The sequence below is a fragment of the Elephas maximus genome, chromosome 7 (genome assembly GCF_024166365.1).
Source record: "Elephas maximus indicus isolate mEleMax1 chromosome 7, mEleMax1 primary haplotype, whole genome shotgun sequence".
In the NCBI taxonomy this organism is placed as follows: domain Eukaryota; kingdom Metazoa; phylum Chordata; class Mammalia; order Proboscidea; family Elephantidae; genus Elephas; species Elephas maximus.
Genome location: NC_064825.1, coordinates 87,610,382 through 87,628,790, shown reverse-complemented (window position 1 = coordinate 87,628,790; position 18,409 = coordinate 87,610,382).

Here is an 18,409-nt window from a genome sequence, read left to right as displayed (position 1 = left end):
GGCATGTCTGACCTGTGTCTCATGGGAATTAGCCTTGGGCTGTTGATCTTGATTCTCCTTCTCCATGTGAAGTTAGAAGAGGTCAGACATGGCCCCAACCACACCATTTTTACACAAACAAAAACAACATTGTTGTTGAGTTGATTCTGACTATAGCAACCGTATAGGACAGAATAGAGCTGCCCCATAGTTTCCAAGGCTGTGATCTTTATGGATGCAGACTGCCACGTCTTTCTCCCTCAGAGTGCCTGGTGGGTTCGAACTACCAACCTTTTTGGTTAGCAGCGAGCACTTAACCGCTGTGCCACCAGGACTCCTTAGTGCTCATCAACAGAGGAATGGGTAAACAAATGTGATACATACAATGGGGGTATTACTCAGTTATATAGAGAAATGAAGTCCTGATATATGCCACCACATGGGTGAATCTTGAAAACATTATGCTAAGCGAAATAAACCACACACAAAAGGACAAATGTTATGATTCTACTTACCTGAAATATTAAGAACGGGCAAATGCATAGAGACAGAAAGTAGATCAGTGGTTACCAGGGCCTGGGGGAAAGAGAAAAATAAACAGTTAAAGAATGTATATATAATAGGAAAAAAACCTGATTCTTTTAATGTTTGACTTGGTTTACACAGGTCTATTCCCTGCCTCACACCATGTTATTGTGCTTTCTCCATTGTGTCTATTCTAAAGCTTCCTTGGGGCCCAACCCACAAGTTAGTTTCCATTGAGGTTGGTAACAGGCTCTCGATTTCTTCTCTTTAAGGTGGAACAGCACTTGTCAAGGAACAGCTCCAGAGCAGAGGCCTCAGACCGGAGAGATCTCAGCTCAGCCAATGTCAAGAAAAGGTCCCTGGGTGGCACAAGCAATTTGTGCTTGACAGCTAACCTAAAGGTTGGCAGTTTGGATCTACCCAGTGGCACCACAGAAGAAAAGTCTGGCAATCTGCTTCTGTAAAGATTATAGCCAAGAAAACCCTATGGAGCAGTTCTACTCTGTGACACATGGCAATATTTTTTTAGCATAGATTTGTGTTGTTGTTGTTAGGTGCTGTCAAGTTGGTTCCAACTCATAGCAACCCTGTGCACAATAGAACGAAACACGGCCCAGTCCTTCGCTATCCTTACAATCATTGTTATGTTTGAGCCCATTGTTGCAGCCACTGTGTCAGTCCACCTCATTGAAGGTCTTCCCCTTTTCCCCTGACCTTGTACTTTGCCAAGCATGATGTCCTTCTCCAGGGACTGATCCTTCCTCATGACATGTCCAAAGTATGTAAGACGCAGTCTCACCATCCTTGCTTCTAAGGAGTTTTCTGGTTGTACTTCTTCCGAGACAGATTTGTTCATTCTTTCGGCAGTCCGTGGTATATTCAATATTCTTCACCAACACCACAATGTAGTGAGGTTGAAATAAGATAATGCATTGAAGGTGTTTAGCAATTTTCTTGGCATATTGTGAGCACTCAATGATGGGAGCTGCTATTATTTAACTTGCCGTGGCTAAATAGAATTGAAGAGATTCTGAGAAAGAAACTTAGAACTGGAAGGGAATTTAGAATCCTACCCTCTTGTTTACAGAGAGATGAAGTGCCACGTAATTAGTGGCAAAGCCAGCACTCAAATCGAGGTATCCTAACTCATAGTCCAGAGCTCACCAGATCTAATCAGCAGGAAATGGTTAATCCTTGTATTACCAAAGCTGGAACACCAGAACAACCCTCAAGGAAGATCATTAATATTGAGATTTGTTATTTTGAGACTAATTAGGACTTGCATTGCTGTTTTCCCCAAAGAATAAACCCAAAGAGGAGGCTGGGGCTTAGTTTCCAGGAATATGGAAGCTGTTACATGCTGCCTCTGAGCACAGCCCTAGTGAGGACCAGAGCCCCTGAGAGCTGATAGGACATACATCATCCAGAAATCTGGCTGCTTTGAGCCAAATACAAATACAGGCAAGACCAAAAGCTGGGATTTCAGCTCTCTCCTTAGCAAAATGAGACATTTTAGCAGATAAGACTAAGCTGGGGAAATTGGCAAAAATCAAATATCAGCCTAAAAATAAATGTCTTTGGAACAGAATATTGACCATATGTAAGGCATGTAAAAATTGTTTTCAAATAACTAAAAAAACCCAAACCCGCTGCTATCGAGTGGATTTGGACTCATAGTGACCCATACATAGCACAGAGTAGAACTGCCTGCATAAGGTTTCCAAGGCTGTAAATCTTTACGGAAGCAGACTGCCACATCTTCATCCCATGGAGTGGCTGGTGGATTTGAACTGCTGACCTTTCAGTTAGTAGTCGAGTGCTTTAACCACTGCACCACCAGAGCTCCTTTGTTTTTTAAACAGATGGAATGTTTTTCTTTTTTCATTTTTTCTGTGTTTATTTTGGCCATTAGTACAAAATGACTATTGACATTCTTGACTGTTGAAAATCCTCTAGGAGCTGGCCTCATTTTTGCATTTTTTGCTCTTACTTTAATCTGAAACACCCAGGGCATATAAGTAAGGGAAAGGAGGGGTAGGGAAGCCTGGTCCATCCCTCTGTCTCCTGTGGTATCTTTACAGTAACTCCTAGTTAACCAAGCCAAACCAAACCAGTGGCCACTGAGTCGATTCTGACACATGCCAGGCAATCCCATGTGTTGCAGAGTAGAACTTGCTCCATAGGGTTGTCATGGCTGTGACCTTTCTGAAGCAGACCACCAAGCTTTTCTTCTCAGGCACCTCTGGGTGGGTTCAAACCACCAACCTTTTGTTTACCAGCTCAGTGCTTAGCTTATTGCACCACCCAGGGACTCCAACCCCTAGTGGGTGTAGGCTATGTTGTGGTACACATGTCCACCTCTAGATGTAATACACAATGCACATTTCCCACAATGCCAGACTTCTTTCTAGACTATAACATTTCCTTGAAGCTATTAATGTAGCAGAGTGGTGAAAATGAAAGGCTTTTGAGCCAGACAATCCTGGGTTTGTGTCCAGCTCTGCCACACCACTTATGTGATCCTGTGTAAGTCATTCAGCCTCCCTAAACCGCATTCCCTCATCTTTAAAATGGAGATAATAGTACCTGCCTGTATTAGTCTGGGTCCAGTCAGAAGACAAACATCATACAGTGGTATGAATAGATAGGTAGGTAGGTAGATAGCTTGATGCTGTTGAGTTGACTCCAACTCATGATGACCTCATGTACAATAGAATTAAACATTGTCCAGTCCTGCGTCATCCTCACAATTGCCAGCATGTTGGAGTACCTCGTTGGTGTGTTGTCCCACTCCATCTTGCCCAGAGCCTCCCCCACCTTTGCTGGCTCCCTACTTCACCAAACATGATGTCCTCCTTCAGCAGTCAATCCATCCTGATGATGTGTCTAAAGCAAGCAAGTTGGGCAGTGTTCTGTTGTTATTCATAAAGTTTTCATTGGCTAATTTTTGGAAGTAGATCACCAGACCTTTCATCCTAGTCTGTCTAAGTCCAGAGCTCCATTGAAACCTGTCTGCCATTGGTGACCCTGCTGATACTTGCAATACCAGTGGCATACTTTCCACTATCACAGCCATCACAGTATGACAAACTGATAAGTGATGGAATGAGTATAGGGGCAGTTTAATATAATGAATTACTAAACTGTGGTAAGTGGGTAACTTAAAGATGTGAAGAGAACTCTAAGGGTACCCCAAGGCTGAGGGGAAGTACCTAAGGCATGACAAGCTTGGGAGGCTCTTCCCCAACGCTGGGGTTCAGACTTGGTTGAGAGAGTTGTGGTTGCAGCCTACTGAATGGTGGAGAGGTTTCCTAGGTTGCGCAGGCCAGACCTGGTCCACAGCTGCTAGGCAGTAGGAAACAGCCCTCTGAGGTACAGGTGAGCCAGGGTAGGTGGGCAGAGGGAGTCAGGGTATTGGGAGCCCGCTTGCTGACAGGCTGTACTTGGGCTAGGTTGTGTGGTGTCTGTGTTGGGAAAGCCGTGAGGAACAATTCCGCAGGACACAGGCAAGCCGAGGCAGGAGGGCAGGCGCACACGGTGTTAGGGAGCCACACTGTGATGAGGCAGGAGTGCACTGGTGTTTGCATCAGGAGAGCCACTGCTAGGTGGTCACTAGGCCCAGCAAGAGCTGTAAGGTCGCTGAAGGACTGTGTTCTCTGAGTGTGCAGCTGGGGAAGGGTGTTGCAGAATGCCCCTACACATGCAGCATGGATGGATGGAGCAAGCAAAAGCAAAGCAACACACCAGCACCAAGAAGAGAAGCTTCTTCTGCCTGTAATGTTTATCCAGCACCCTCTGCTGGCAAAGCTTAACATCCTGCTCAATGTAAGGGAGAAATGCTTTGAGTCCAGTCTATTATTGCAAAGCAGGTAACGAAGGGTGAATTTGGAGGCGAGAGTCAATAGATTGATTAACTGGCTCACGACTTCATAGAGTTGATTGAGGGATTAAATGAAGGAGTCCATGTAGGGCCCTTAGCATGATGCCTGGCACGTTGAAGTAACCTTTCAGTAAATGAAACCTAGCTGTCTTGGGGGTTATCAATCCACATTTCCAAAATGTGCACTAAGGGCTTTAACTTATGTGGTAATAAGGCCCATTGTTTACTGAGAAACGGTCTCTGAAGAATAGCCTGAACACCCTATAAAAGTCACAGATGAAGCAATTCCACAGGCCAGGGTGGAATTATGGTGATAATTATCAAGTAACACCTTTAGAGATGTCCCCCCACCCCACCCACCAAGACTTAGGGTGATGCTGAGGTGCTCCCCAATTGTGGCGTATTTTTCTGTCGACGTTTACCCTTTCCCCAGCCTCTGGCCTTGCTTGCTGATGATTCACTTCCGCATTTCCCTGCATGAAGGAGGCTTCACTGGGGCCCAGTGATTGTCATTTGGGCAGAGACCAGAAGGCGGTCAGGGAGGGAGCCCTGTGCATGCTAGGGGAAGAATGTTCTAGGGAGAACAACACAGTGCAGAGGCCAGAGGTAGGGACTCTTGGATACTTGAGGACCAGGAAGGAGGCCAGTTTGCTGGGGCCAAGTGGGTGAGTTAGTGGATGAGTTTCGAGAGGGAGCCAGACCGAAAAGGACCCACCTTACAGGGAATTGTGAGGATTTTTATTTCTGGGATGGAGAGGCAGTGGTAGGTTTTGTGCAGAAAAGCAACATTAGCCATAAAAATTATAAGGATTCCTTGGGCTTTTGTGTAGAGAATAAACTCAAGTGGGGCAAAGGAAAAAGCAAGAGATTAGCAAGGAGGCTTCCGCAATAACCCAGGTGAGAGATGATGGTGCTTTGGGCAGGGCGATAGTAACAGAGGTGGTGAGGGACAGGTGGCTTCTGGCTATGTAATTTAAAATAAAAGTTCCTGAAAGTCACCTCTGAGGCTCAGTGCTTGTGGAAATGTGGTAGTTACTCTCAGCTCTGAGTAGGACTGGATTTAGGAAGCGTGGGTGTTCCCCTCCTCAGGGCAAATACCGAGGGTGGCCAGTGAACAGGGTGCTATCGGCCACAGAGACATTCTGCCTGGGCCAGTGTGTTGGGAGTCAAATTATCCCCACTGAAGAATTACACTCCACTTAAGAGTGGATAGCGTGTTAAATCTTTCCATAAACTGTTTTCTTTCCTCCATCAAAAAACATCGCTTTGAGAGCAAGCCAAATGCACTTATGGGTCTTAATTGTTCAGAACAGTGACTAAGCCCCACTTGGTCAAGATTTTCTTGACTTAGCAGCTGTCTGGAAAGTGACAAATTTATGATTTGAGAGCAATTTCATTTTTCTGCTTGAACCACACAATAATTTGCGGGAATTAGCTACCTGATAAGATAACGGGTGGGGGTGGAGAGATGGGGAGGGGAGGGGCGAGGGCATTCAATGCCCCTCAGTGTTCCAGAGAGGGCTCTGGAATTTTTGGAGCAGCCCTGGACACACTGCAGGGGCCATTAAGGGATTAACTGGCCTGATGGGGCGGCTGTGCAGTGGTGAGGTTAGTAAATCACGGGAGGGCCAGGAGGGCCCGGTCATCATCCTGGGAATTAGCTTGAGTTGTATCCACAAAGACACCAGCTATCAATTGAAGTCTCCAAGGAGAATGCCAAAACCCAAAGCTGAACTCTGGTTCTCGGAGGGCTGAGTCTTCCAGGTCACAGGCAATGGGACTTGCTTTCTCTTGTTGGCACAAGCTTTCTCCAACATCTTAAATCCTGCCTTTATTATCAGCACATTTTTGTGGGGGCGATCCATTGCAAGTTTCTTTCTTGCCACCAAATTGTATTAACTTTGTGTTAATTTTCTCCTTAGTTCCTATAGGGGAAAAAATTGCTGAAACACGATAACAAGTGTTTATTCGATAAGAAGAACATTTTCTTTCATGGCATTCGTCAGCATGGAGGTTTAGGCTTTTGCCCTTTCTTTTTCCTTGTACGTGGCTTTTCTTTTTTTATTTGGCAGAGGTAGGAAGGGGGAGTCTTATTTTACGTAAACACAGAGCTATTTAAAAAAAAAAAATAAAACCTAAACCTGATTAATCCATCTGGCCTGTGGAGTATGGAGCTTCTTGACAAAGGCAATAAGTGGAAATAAAAAATGTATTTGAATTGCTTGTGTTTCACTCCCCAGATGCCCAGCAAAACGGCAGCAAATCTTCAACCCTGACCCCCTTAGAGACATTTATTAATTATGCTGGCGAGTGAGGCTGTGTTTGAAGAATCTGCCTCTGTGTCCTCGTGGAGTTTGGCCGCCATCTGAAAGAGTGATCTTGCAGAAAGAGGGGATTTTGTGTTGCTGGTTTAAGGGCTCTTAGGCCCCTAATGCGCCATTGCTGAAGGGGTGTTAACAGATGAAGTGGAAGTATTCATCTTGATTCAGTCAAGTAACCCGCTACCAAGCAAAGGTCCGGGGGGTGTCAGGGGTTGGGGTGGGTTGCCTGATAAATAGAAGGATGAATAAGCCCACTGGGAGAAGGAAAAACATGTAGGTGGTAAGTATAGTTGTTAAGAGTTGGGACCTCCACAGCCCTACAGCCTGGATGAAATCCTGGCACCACTACTTTTTGTTGGTGATTGTGGGCAAGTCATTTGACATCTTTGAGCCTCAGTTTCCTCATATATAAAATGAAGAAAATAATGGCACCTTCCATTTAGGTATCTGTGAGATCAAGCAAGATAGTATTTGTGAAGTATTTAGGGCAGCGCCTGGCATAGAGTATGCATTAAGAACATATTATCAAAGCCAAACCTGTTGTCGACGAGTTGATTCCGACTCACGGTTACAGAATGAAACTTCTCCATAGGGTTTTCTTGGCTAGAATTCTTACAGAAGCAGATTGCCAGGCGTTTTTCTGTGACCCGGCTGGGTGCGTTCAAGATAATTGAGTGTAAACTATTTGTACCAGGGACCCTAAGAGCATATTAGCTAGCTATTATTATCTTAGATTTGGGGGCAAAAGCGTTGCCTCCCTTTCTATGTCCAGGACAAGCACAGGTCATGCACAGGGACAATTTCTGGTGAATGTAGCCTGTGCTTTTTTTTTTTGTCACTTGACCTAATCTCAGCTTTGGGAGGGGAAAGGGCACTGGGCTTGGATTCCAAAAACCTGCTTTCAAGTACCTTCTTTTCCACCAGTTAGCTGAACAATTTAGGAAAAATTTCCTATCCTGTGTGAGCCTCAGCTTCCTAATCTGTCAAGCGGGGATACTCACCAGGACCTCAGTGCTGTTTTGTGGGGATGAAATTATATAATTAACTCATGACGCACGTGCTGTGTAGGGTGCAAAGCACTCTATGAATATACAGTGACAGCCGTTATAGCTGCCAATATGGAACTCATGTGGGCTATCAATGTCCCCATACCCTCTTATGACCAGACTCCCAGTGAGAGACTGGGAATGGAAGAGTAAGAGGGGCCTGGATGATCCTAACCTCTAAATGCCTTAACTCCCTGGGCATGGGAGAGAAGTGTCACTCTCATCCATAGATGCTGGGTATACCTGTGCAGGGGTAATCCCTGTCTTGTAGCAGCTCTGCCTGTAATGTTAAAATCACGTGCATAATACCTAACTTAACAACTTTGTTCTCCTTTCTCCCCTGGAATTGCCCTTTTGAAGTATGGTGATTAACTGCCTGTCCAGCTCAAGCTCAAGAGGACTGGCCAAGTGCACAGCAGGTGGACTGACTCCAGCAAATGTAACTGTCCTCCATTCCCTAAGTTCAGGGGGGAAATGCAGCAGAAGCTGGCCCAGGCCTGCTTCAACAGCCCTTGGTTTCCTGGTGGGAAGGCCTGGTCTTTTTCTTGCTTGCATCACTGAGAACCCTTTTATGTACTGTGTGAGGTGCTAAGCTGTATAGTTTTGCAGAACCCCACCTCAAAATCAGTAAATGATTCCTGAATGCAGAGTGCATTCTTTAGTACTACCACCAGCTGCTGTTGACACTGCCTCATGGCGACCACATGTGTGTCAGAGTAAAACTGTGCTCCACAGGGTTTTCAATGGTTTATTTCTCTAAACTGAATTGCCAGGCCTTTCTTCCAAGGAGCCTCTGGGTGGAATCAGACTTATAAACGTTTGGTTAACAGCTGAGCACATTGACTGCACCACCTGGGGATTCTGTTTAGCACTAAATATCTTTTTACACGTTCCAATCCTCACCTGAAGCAGGGAGCAGCTCTGGGTCAGATGGGAAGGGGATCATGACTTGAATCGCTGTATGTATAGCCAATTTATATGCCTCCTTAGGATCCATGTGTGCATAGTCAGATACCCTCAAATGAAAGACTTCCCCGTGAACGATGCCCAGGTATGGAACTGTGGAAACTGAGATTATCACTACCATATACTGTTTCAGAGCCCTGGTGGTACAGTGGTTAAGAGCTACAGCTGCTAACCAAAAGGTCAGCCGTTCGAGTCCACCAGCCACTCCTTGGAAACCCTATGGGGCAGTTCTACTCTGTCCTGCAGGGTCGCTATGAGTCAGAATTGACTTGATGGCAACAGGTACGCTACAGTAGGTACTGTTTCAATGCTGTTTCTTTCTGAGGACGCAGCATGGGCCACCTCACTACTGGCGCCAGTCTCCAAGACCAGACAGGTCTTCGATCAAAATATTTTGTGTCGTAGGCCTCTCTAGTACAGGTTCCAGTTTAAAGTGATCCAAGGAGACCGTTCTACATGGCCAATTTGCTCTTTCTTCACTTTAAACAAATCCTTTCTCAAATTATTCTATGGCTGCCCAATCAAACTCTTCCAAATTCAGTGACTCTATATCTGAAATGGGAATCCCTGGGTGGTGCAAAGAGTTAACACATTCACCTGCCAACTAGAAGGTTAGAAGTTTGAGTCCACCCACAGGTGCCTCAGAAGAAAGGCCTGGCAATCTACTGCCAAAAAAATTATCCATGAAAACCCTACAGAGTACAGTCCTACTCTGACACACATGGGATCGCTTTGAGTTGGAGTTGACTAGATGACAATTGGTTTTTTGGTATATCTGAAATACTCTGAGATAGGCCTTCAATGTGACATCGTATTCTGCCCCTTATATTCTGACCTACCTCAAGGTCTTGGTTCTCAGTCAAGGTTATTGCCCAGAAACGGTAAGTGATACTGTCTGATTCAGACACAGTTCCGATTTTTTGTTTTTTGACAGCTTAATTTTTAAAGAAAATAATGACAAAAGCAACGTGCTTGTTATATAAAATTCAAAATGAAGTATATAAAATAAATGGTAAAAGTAATCCTCTCCCTCAGTCCCACTCCCCTCAAGTACCAAATGTCCGTTATATATAATGCTTAAGAGAAAAATGGAATCATGCTCTATATACTGCCGGATTTTTTTTCCACTTAACGAAATATCTTGGATATCTTTCCATGAGTATAAATTTTAGAGCAGGAAACGGGGGTCCATGGATCCCCAGGGGGACCCATGGATGGACTTCAGGAGTTCATGGACCCTGAAATTTTATGTGAAAGCACATGTGTGCATTTTCCAAGGCTCCCGGCGTTCCACATGTCTCAGGGGGTTCTATCACCCTAAAGATGTATAACCCAAAACACCCCCCAGCCCTGGTGGTGTTCAAGGCTTTTGTTGCACCAGCCGCTCTTGCATCGCAGCTGAAATTTTGGGACATCATTGTTGGATTGCTATTGTGATATATTAGTCTAATGATGACTTTTATGAAATCGCTTTTAAATGCTAAGTATCTTCAAGTGCAGGAACTCACTCAAACTCAGTAACTTGCTCAGTAGACCACATTGTACCTCTCTTTGCTCTGTAAATTTTGCAGCTGCCTTGGGCCAGAAGCAATAAAATCTGACCTGGACAAATCTGTGTAGTAACAGCCGTGTTATAACTGGGGACCCTGGGCTATAAAACCGCATGATGTTCTTGCCGAACGAGACAGAAAGTAAAAATAGAGCAAAAGATAGTCCTTTGTCAGGTAACCATTGTAGAAGAGGAATGATAAAACAATTTACGGTCTAAAGTGCAAATTGGTTTCTACTTCTTTGCTTCCCCCAACCATAGCATACGGGTTAGTGATTTTCAAAAATGCTCCTAGCAACTCTCCAGCCCTGCTTCATCTCAACTGGAAATTATCTTGTTCATTTTCATTCATGTTGCCTTGTTTATTATTTGTCTCCATTGCCACCCCTCCCCCCAGAGAGTCAGCTCTATCATTGGTCTTGGTTGCTGCCGTACCCTCAGTTCCTAAGAAGTCGCCTGGCTAATAGCACTTATTCGAAGTGAGTTAAATGGATGAGTGAATGGATGAATGAATGATTGAATGCTACCCTGTTAGGATCAGTGAGAACTGAACACTTGGAAAATCAGGTTACAGTGTGCCCATGCTTTCTAACTTCCAAAAGCTGTATCTCACCACGAGCCACAGGACCTAGTCCCTAAAGGAAGGACAAAGATAGAAAAGATGCTGATTGAGAAGTCGTAACTTAGGCCTGCAGCATCTCAGCCCTAAACGAGTCATTAACTCCAGTCGTTAAAGGGATAACAATGACAAACATCTTTTCCATTCCCTGATTATGGAATGGGAGACTGCTGCCTTTTTAATTTTAACCTCGTCCTCGGTTTTAGGATGACAAAATGCACCAGCGCGTACCATGCAATGATTTCACCCTCTGACACAGCAGAAGGGGGTTGAGTGGAGACATGAAGCAGCTGCTATGCTGTTCATTGGCACCCTGACCCAGTTCCTACCCGAAATGGTCTGCAGCCTGTCCTCTTGGCCTGCCCTGCGGCCTGAAGCTTAGGTAAAGTAGCCCAGGCCCCAGAGAGGGAAGAAGCCGCGCCACCCCACCCCCACCCGCAACCCCACTCACCCACTCTCTAACCCAGCCATGTCGTTTGTTGGACTCATAAATCCTTAGCCAGTATTTGATCCCACAAAGCAAGATTGCAGTTATCTGGGTGGATGGGCCTGTCATGGGGCCTGCAGACAAACCGCAGCCAGGCTGGGCTGTGCTGGATCATTAGTCACCAGGACAGAAGTTGTGCACCGGGTCAACCCCAGGGCCAGTCCAGCTCCGGCCTCAGACGGGGGCCCCAGGAGGACAGCTCATTATTGTTCTCAGGAACTCAAAGTCAAGCCTTCCCGTTCTTTTGGGAGGTGAAGGGGGAGGTAGGTGAATAAATAAATCTTTTGCCTCTGGCTGCAGTGCTTCTCAAACTCTAGTGTGCATAAGAATTATCCCAGAGAGTGTGTTATAAATGCAGGTTACCGGACTCTATCTCCAGAGATTCCAATTCAGTGCATCTCGTTTCAAGACCTTTATATTCTACCACCAACCACCTGAAAATGGTCTGTGCTGCACCCTAAACATTGGTTTCCTGCTCTCTGTGCATTGCTGCACCCAGCCCCTATGTAGGAGGCTGGAGAGCAGTCAGAAGGTAGAGTGTCTCTGGAATTCCAGCACAATACAATATTCACCTTCCTGTTTAGAGGACAGAAGTTGTCTAGCACCCAGCAAGACTGAGACCAAGAAGAAAAGTGGGCAGAGCCTGGAACCCCCTGGGCCTGACACTGAGGAGAGGGTCAGTCTTCCAAATACTAACATCACAGATGATAGTAGCAATAGCCGTTTCTGTTTCCATTGCTGTCGAGTCGATTCCAACTTACAGCGACCCTACAGGACAGAGTAGAGCTGCCCCATAGAGTTTCCAAGGAGTGCCTATGGATTTTAGCTGCCGACCGTTTGGTTAGCAGCTGTAGCATTTAACGGCTATGCCACCAGGGTTTCCATGAGTACTGACTGCAAGACCGGTACTGTGCTGAGTGGTTTCTGTGCATTATCTCATAACGCCACAACCCTATGTGATAGGTTCCATTGTTATCTCCAATTTCCAGAAGAGGCACTGGAAGTTAAGTAACTTGCTAGCAAGTATCAGTGAGCCTGTATTCTACCTCAGCAGTATGACTGACTGTTATTGTTGTTAGGTGCCACTGAGTCGGTTCCAACTCATAGTCACCCTTTGTACAACAGAGTGAAATGCTGCCCAGTCCTACACCATCCTCTCAGAGAATGACTATAGAGACTTAAGTTCAAGTGTGGGCCACATCTGTGGTGGTTTTAAAAACATGTCCTTAAGAAATTGGAACTTTCGTACATTGTTGGTGGCAATGTAAAATGGTGTAGCTGCTGCGGAAAACAGTTTGGTGGTTCCTCAAAAAGTTAAATATAGAATTACCATATGGCCCAGAAATTCCACTCCCAGGTATATACCCAAAAGCACTGAAAGCAGGTACTTGTGCAGATACGTGTACACCAATGTGAGCTGCAGCATTATTCACAATAGCCAAAAGGTGGGAACAACTCAAGGGTCCATCAACAGATGAGTGGATAAACATAATGTGGTGTATACTTGCAATGGAATGTTATTCAGCCATGAAGAGAAATGAAGTTCTGATACATGCTATGATATGGATGAACTGTAAAAATATTATGCCAAGTGAAATAAGTCAGACACAAAAGGACAAATATTGTACGATCCCACTCATATGAAATACTTAGAATAGGGAAGCGCATAGAGTAGATTAGAGATTACCGGGGCTTAGGGGTGAGGAGAATTGGAAGTTATTGCTGAAAGGGTACTGAGTTTCTGTTGGAGGTGATGAAAAAGTTTGAGAAATAGTGGTGATGGTTGTGCAACAGGGTGAATGTGATCAATATGACTGAATCGTATAGTTAAAATGGAAATTTTTTGTTATATGTATTTTACCAGAATTAAAAAAAAAAAAACGCTCAGAATTGTTGATTCTCTTCCTTTCAATAGGTGGAGCTCAATTCTTCCCCCGGTGGCGTAGTGGTCAAGTGCTACGGCTGCTAACCAAGAAGTCAGCAGTTCAAATCCACCAGGCGCTCCTTGGAAACTCTATCGGGCAGTTCTAGTCTGTCCTATAGGGTTGCTGTGAGTCGGAATCGACTCGACGGCAGTGGGTTTGGTTTTTTTGTTTTTTTAATTCTTCCCTTTAGTGTCGCTTCTGACAAATAGAATATAGTAGAAGTGATGGTATAATCATTTCTAGGATTACGTATAAAAGACTACGGCTGTTCGTGAACGGTCCTTGGAGAGGCCCATGCATGAGGAACTGAAGCCTCCTGCCAGATCCTTAAGTGACTGCAGTGCTGGTTGACAGCTTGCCTGTCACCTCGTGGGAAACCCTAAGCTGGACTCACCCAGCTAGGGTTCTCCCAGGTTCCTGACCCTCAGCAACTGTGTGAGATAATAAATATTTGTTGGGTTATGCTGCTAAATTTTCCGGTTATTTGTTACACAGCAGTAGGTAACTAATATAGCATCATTTCCATACTGAAGGCTGTGGCCTTGATCTTCATCAAGTAAGTGCTTCAAGTCCTCTTCACCTTTAGCAAGTAAGTTTGTGTCATTTGCATAATGCAAGTGGTTAATGAGTCAGTATGGATTATACCGCAACAGAAGGTAAACAAAAATCCTTGCAACTGGACCAATAAGCAACACCACGATAAATGGAGAAAAGATTGAAGTTGTCAAGGATTTCATTCTACTTGGACCCACAATCAACATCCATGCAAGGCAGTCAAGAAATCAAAAGACCCATTGCATTGGGAAAATCAGCTGCAAAATACTTCTTACAGTGTTGAAAAGGTAAGATGTCACCTTAAAGACTAAGGTGCACTTGACCTAAGCCATGGTATTTTTAATCACCTCATATCCAAAACCTGGACAAAGAACAAGGAAGACCGAAGAAGAATTGACTTTGAATTGTGCTGTTGGCGAAGAATATTGAATATACCATGGACTGCCAAAAGAATGAACAAATCTGTCTTGGAGGAAGTACAACCAGAATGCCCCTTAGAAGCAAGGGTGGCTAGAGTACCTACTTTGGACATGTTATCAGGAGGGATCAGTCCCTGGAGAAGGACATTATGCTTGGTAAAGTAGAGGGTCAGCAGAAAAGAGGAAGACCCTCGACAAGATGGATTGACACAGTGGCTGCAACGATGCGCTCAATCTTTTCTCCATTTATCACGGTGTTGCTTATCGGTCCAATTGTGAGGATTTTTGTTTATTTATGTTGAGGTGTAATCCATACTGACTCATTGTGAAGATGGCGCAGGACTGGGCGGTGTTTTGGTCTGTTGTACATAGGGTCGCTATGAGTCAGAACCAACTTGACAGCACCTAGCAACAATGACATAGCATCATCTGGAAGCTGTTTAGGAATGTAGACTTCAAGTCTGATCCCAGACCGACTAAATCAGAAGCTGCATTTTAACAAGATCCCCAGGTTATTTGTATGTATGTTAAGTTTGAGAAGGAGTCCCTGGGTGGTACAAACAGTTAACAAGCTTGGCTGCTAACTAAAAAGTTGGAGATTTAAGGCCACCCAGAGGCACCTCAGAAGAAAGCCCTGGCAATCTCCTGCAGAAAAATCAGCCATTGAAAACCCTATGGGGCACAATTCTACTCTAACACACATGGGGTCACCATGGGTTGAAATCAACTTGACAGCCGCTGGTACTAAGTTTGAGAAGCACTATCCTGAACCTAAACCACTCCATTTTCAGTCAAGTAGAGAGATGTAAATACATATATATTTCCTGAAGAAAGTCTTTTTTTTTTTAAATTAATTTTTATTGTGCTTTAAGTGAAAGTTTACAAATCAGGTCAGCCTCTCATACAAAAACCTACATACATCTTGCCATACACTCCTAATTGCTCTCCCTCCAATGAGACAGCACAGTTCCTCCCTCCACTCTCATGTTCACTCGGGTAGCTTCTGGCCCCCTCTGCCCTCTCATCCCCCCTCCAGACAGGAGACGCCAACATAGTCTCATCTGCTACCCGATCCAAGAAGCTCGCTTTTCACCAGTATCACTTTCCATCCCCTATTCCAGTTCAATACCTATCTAAAGAGCTGACCTTGGGAATGGTTCCTGTACTGGGCTAACAGAAGTTCTGGAGACCATAGCCTCCCAGGTCCCTCCAGTCCCAGTCCGACCATCAAGTCTGGTCTTCTTACGAGAATTTGGGGTCTGCATCCCACTGCTCTCGGGCTCCCTCAGGGTTTCTCTGTTGAGTTCCCTGTCAGGGCAGTCATCGGTTGTGGCCGGCCACCATCTGGTTCTTCTAGTCTCAGGCTGACGTAGTCTCAGGTTTATGTGGTCCCTTCTGTCTCTTAGGCTCGTAATTACCTTGTGTCTTTGGTGTTCTTCATTCTTCCTTGCTCCAGGTGGGTTGAGACCAATTGATGCATCTTAGATGGCTGCTTGCCAGCATTTAAGGCCCCAGACGCCACTCTCCAAAGTGGGATGCTGAGTGTTTGAAGAAAGTCTTTTAATCTAGCTCATCTTGTGTCTTTCCTCTTTGCCCCTGTCTTTCTCACTCTAGGAAGCAGTAAAGGAAGCCAGCAGCCTCTGCCCAGTACCCTCTCTTGGTTGCCATGTTGCTTGGTCAGTAAGCTCCATCCCCTTGTTCCCCAGTCCTAGCAAGTGGCAAGCGCCTCCTTGTATAGACAACTCAGCAATGGTTATTGGAAACAACTCAAGGGAATGCTTTAGATGTGAACCCAGGGAGAATCATGGGTGCCAGATAACACTCAATGCGGGAAAATTATCTGAGGGATATGATGCCATAACATAAAAGCATGAGCTTGATTCATTACCTTGATGCAGAGCCAGCTTGCCTCTAGGGGTCTCCCCCATGTGGGGAGTTCTTAGTAACTTTAACAGGCCAAGTCAACATGCCGGAGAGTGGAGTAGGGAGAGGGTGGAAGGGGATGTTTTGATTTTGACTTGTGAACACAGGGTCACTGAAAGAACCCATATTTAGAGGGTAGTTTCTTTTCCATGTCACTGTTTATGACTTGTGCTTGCTCTAGGTTTTTGGGCAAAGATTCTGCCCAAAGGGATGCCTGCTCAGTGCTCTGAGGACTGAAACTAGCTAAGTCAGGCCTTCAGACTGGGAAAACACTGTCGTGAGCAGTGGAAATCCAGGAGGGAGCTGCTGCCGTTTCTCAGCTCCAAGGTGGTGGGACACGAACAGTGTTGCTACTATTTGGAACAATTCTACCTTTGCCTTTTTTCTTGAGCCACATGCTAGTATTCTTGGGAGTATTTCGGCCAGTTCAAGAACACCACAGAGTAGTTGGAGCAGGTGGGTGACGTGTGCCTCCAGCCAACCTTTTTATCCTTGTTTTTGGCCAATCCCCATTGTGTACCTTTTTGCTACAGCCAAATGGAACTATTTTCCATTTTGCAAAATCATAGTGGGTTCTATACCTACACCTTTGAGCTCACTACTCCCTCTGTTTGCGATCTCCTCTTCCCTTTGCCTATGGCGAACTTCTATTACCACTACCCATCCATCATACTGTGGTGGCTTCCATGTTGCTGTGATGCTGGAACTTATGGCAACAGTACTTCGTATACCAGCAGGGTCACCCGTGGTGGACAAATTTCAGTTGCGCTTCTAGACTAAGATGGATTAGGAAGTAAGGCCTGGTGATTTACTTCAGAAAATTAGCCAATGAAAACCCTATGGATTACAATAGAACATTGTTCAATATGGTGCTGGAAGATGAGCGCCTAGGTTGCAAGGCACTCAAGATACACAGTGCCTGGAAAAATGGACTTGAGTGTACCAACGATCATGAAGGTGGTACAGGACCAGGCAACGTTTCAGTCTGTTGTACAAAAGGTCACCATGAGTGGCAGCTGACTCAGTAGCAACTAACAACAACAACAACAATTTCTACTCATCCTTCAATTCCTAGTTCCAGTATCTCCTATATCACCTTCTGGACACTTCCACCTGGGTGTTGTTCCTCCTCTCTGCTTTGATACCGCCCTGTGCAGTCCTACCACATAATGTCTACCACTCTGTAATTGCTGATTGACTGTCTTCCCTCATAGACTGGGATTGCTGTGAAGGCCTGTGTCTCATTCATGGTTCCATCTATCCAGACCTAGTACATAGTTGGAGCTCTGGTGGCACAGAGGTTAAGAGCTCAGCTGCTAACAAAAAGTTCTGCAGTTGAATCCACCAGCCACTCCTTGGAAACCCTATGGGGTAGTTCTACTCTGTCCTATAGGTCACTATGAATCGGAATTGACTCGATGGCAACAGGTTTGGTTTATGGTTTGGTATAGTACATAGTCAGAGTCCCCGGCTGGCACAAATGTTTAAGTGCTGGACTACTAACCAAAAGGTTGGCAATTCAAACCCACCCAGAGGCATCTGGGAAGACAGGCCTGGCGATCTACTTCCAAAGAGTCACAGCCTTAAAAACTCTGTGGAGAAGTTCTCTGCACAGATGGGGTTGCCATGAGTCAAAACCTACTCAACGGCAACCAACAATGACAACAACAATAGCACGTAGTCTGAGACAAAGTAAGTTTTCATGTTTATTTGTTAAATAAATGCATGAATGCATACTCCCTGTGCCTAGAACAGAGCTTGGCCCCTGGTGTGTGTTCAGTAAAGGTTTATGGAGCAAATTGGTGTCTGCTGATTGTTCTCTGGAGAGCTTAGAAAAGTGATGGAGCTCTTGAAGAATGAGGGAGGCCTGAGGAAGGAAACCAAAAACCAAACCCATTGCAGTGGAGTTGATTCTGACTCACAGCGACCCTATAGGGCACAGTAGAACTGCCCCATAGGGTTTCCTATGTAATTTTTATGGGAGGAGCCCTGGTGGCTCTGTGGATAAAGTGCCCAGCTGCTAACTGAAAGGTCAGCCATTCAAAACGATCAGCTGCTCCATGGGCCAAAGATGTGGCATCCACTTCCGTAAGGATTTGCAGCCTTGGAAACCTTGTGGGACAGTTCTACTCTGTCCTTATAGGGTCGCTATAAGTTAGAATCAACTTGATGGCAATGGGTTTCGTTTGACGTTTTTTTTGGATTCTTTTTTTTT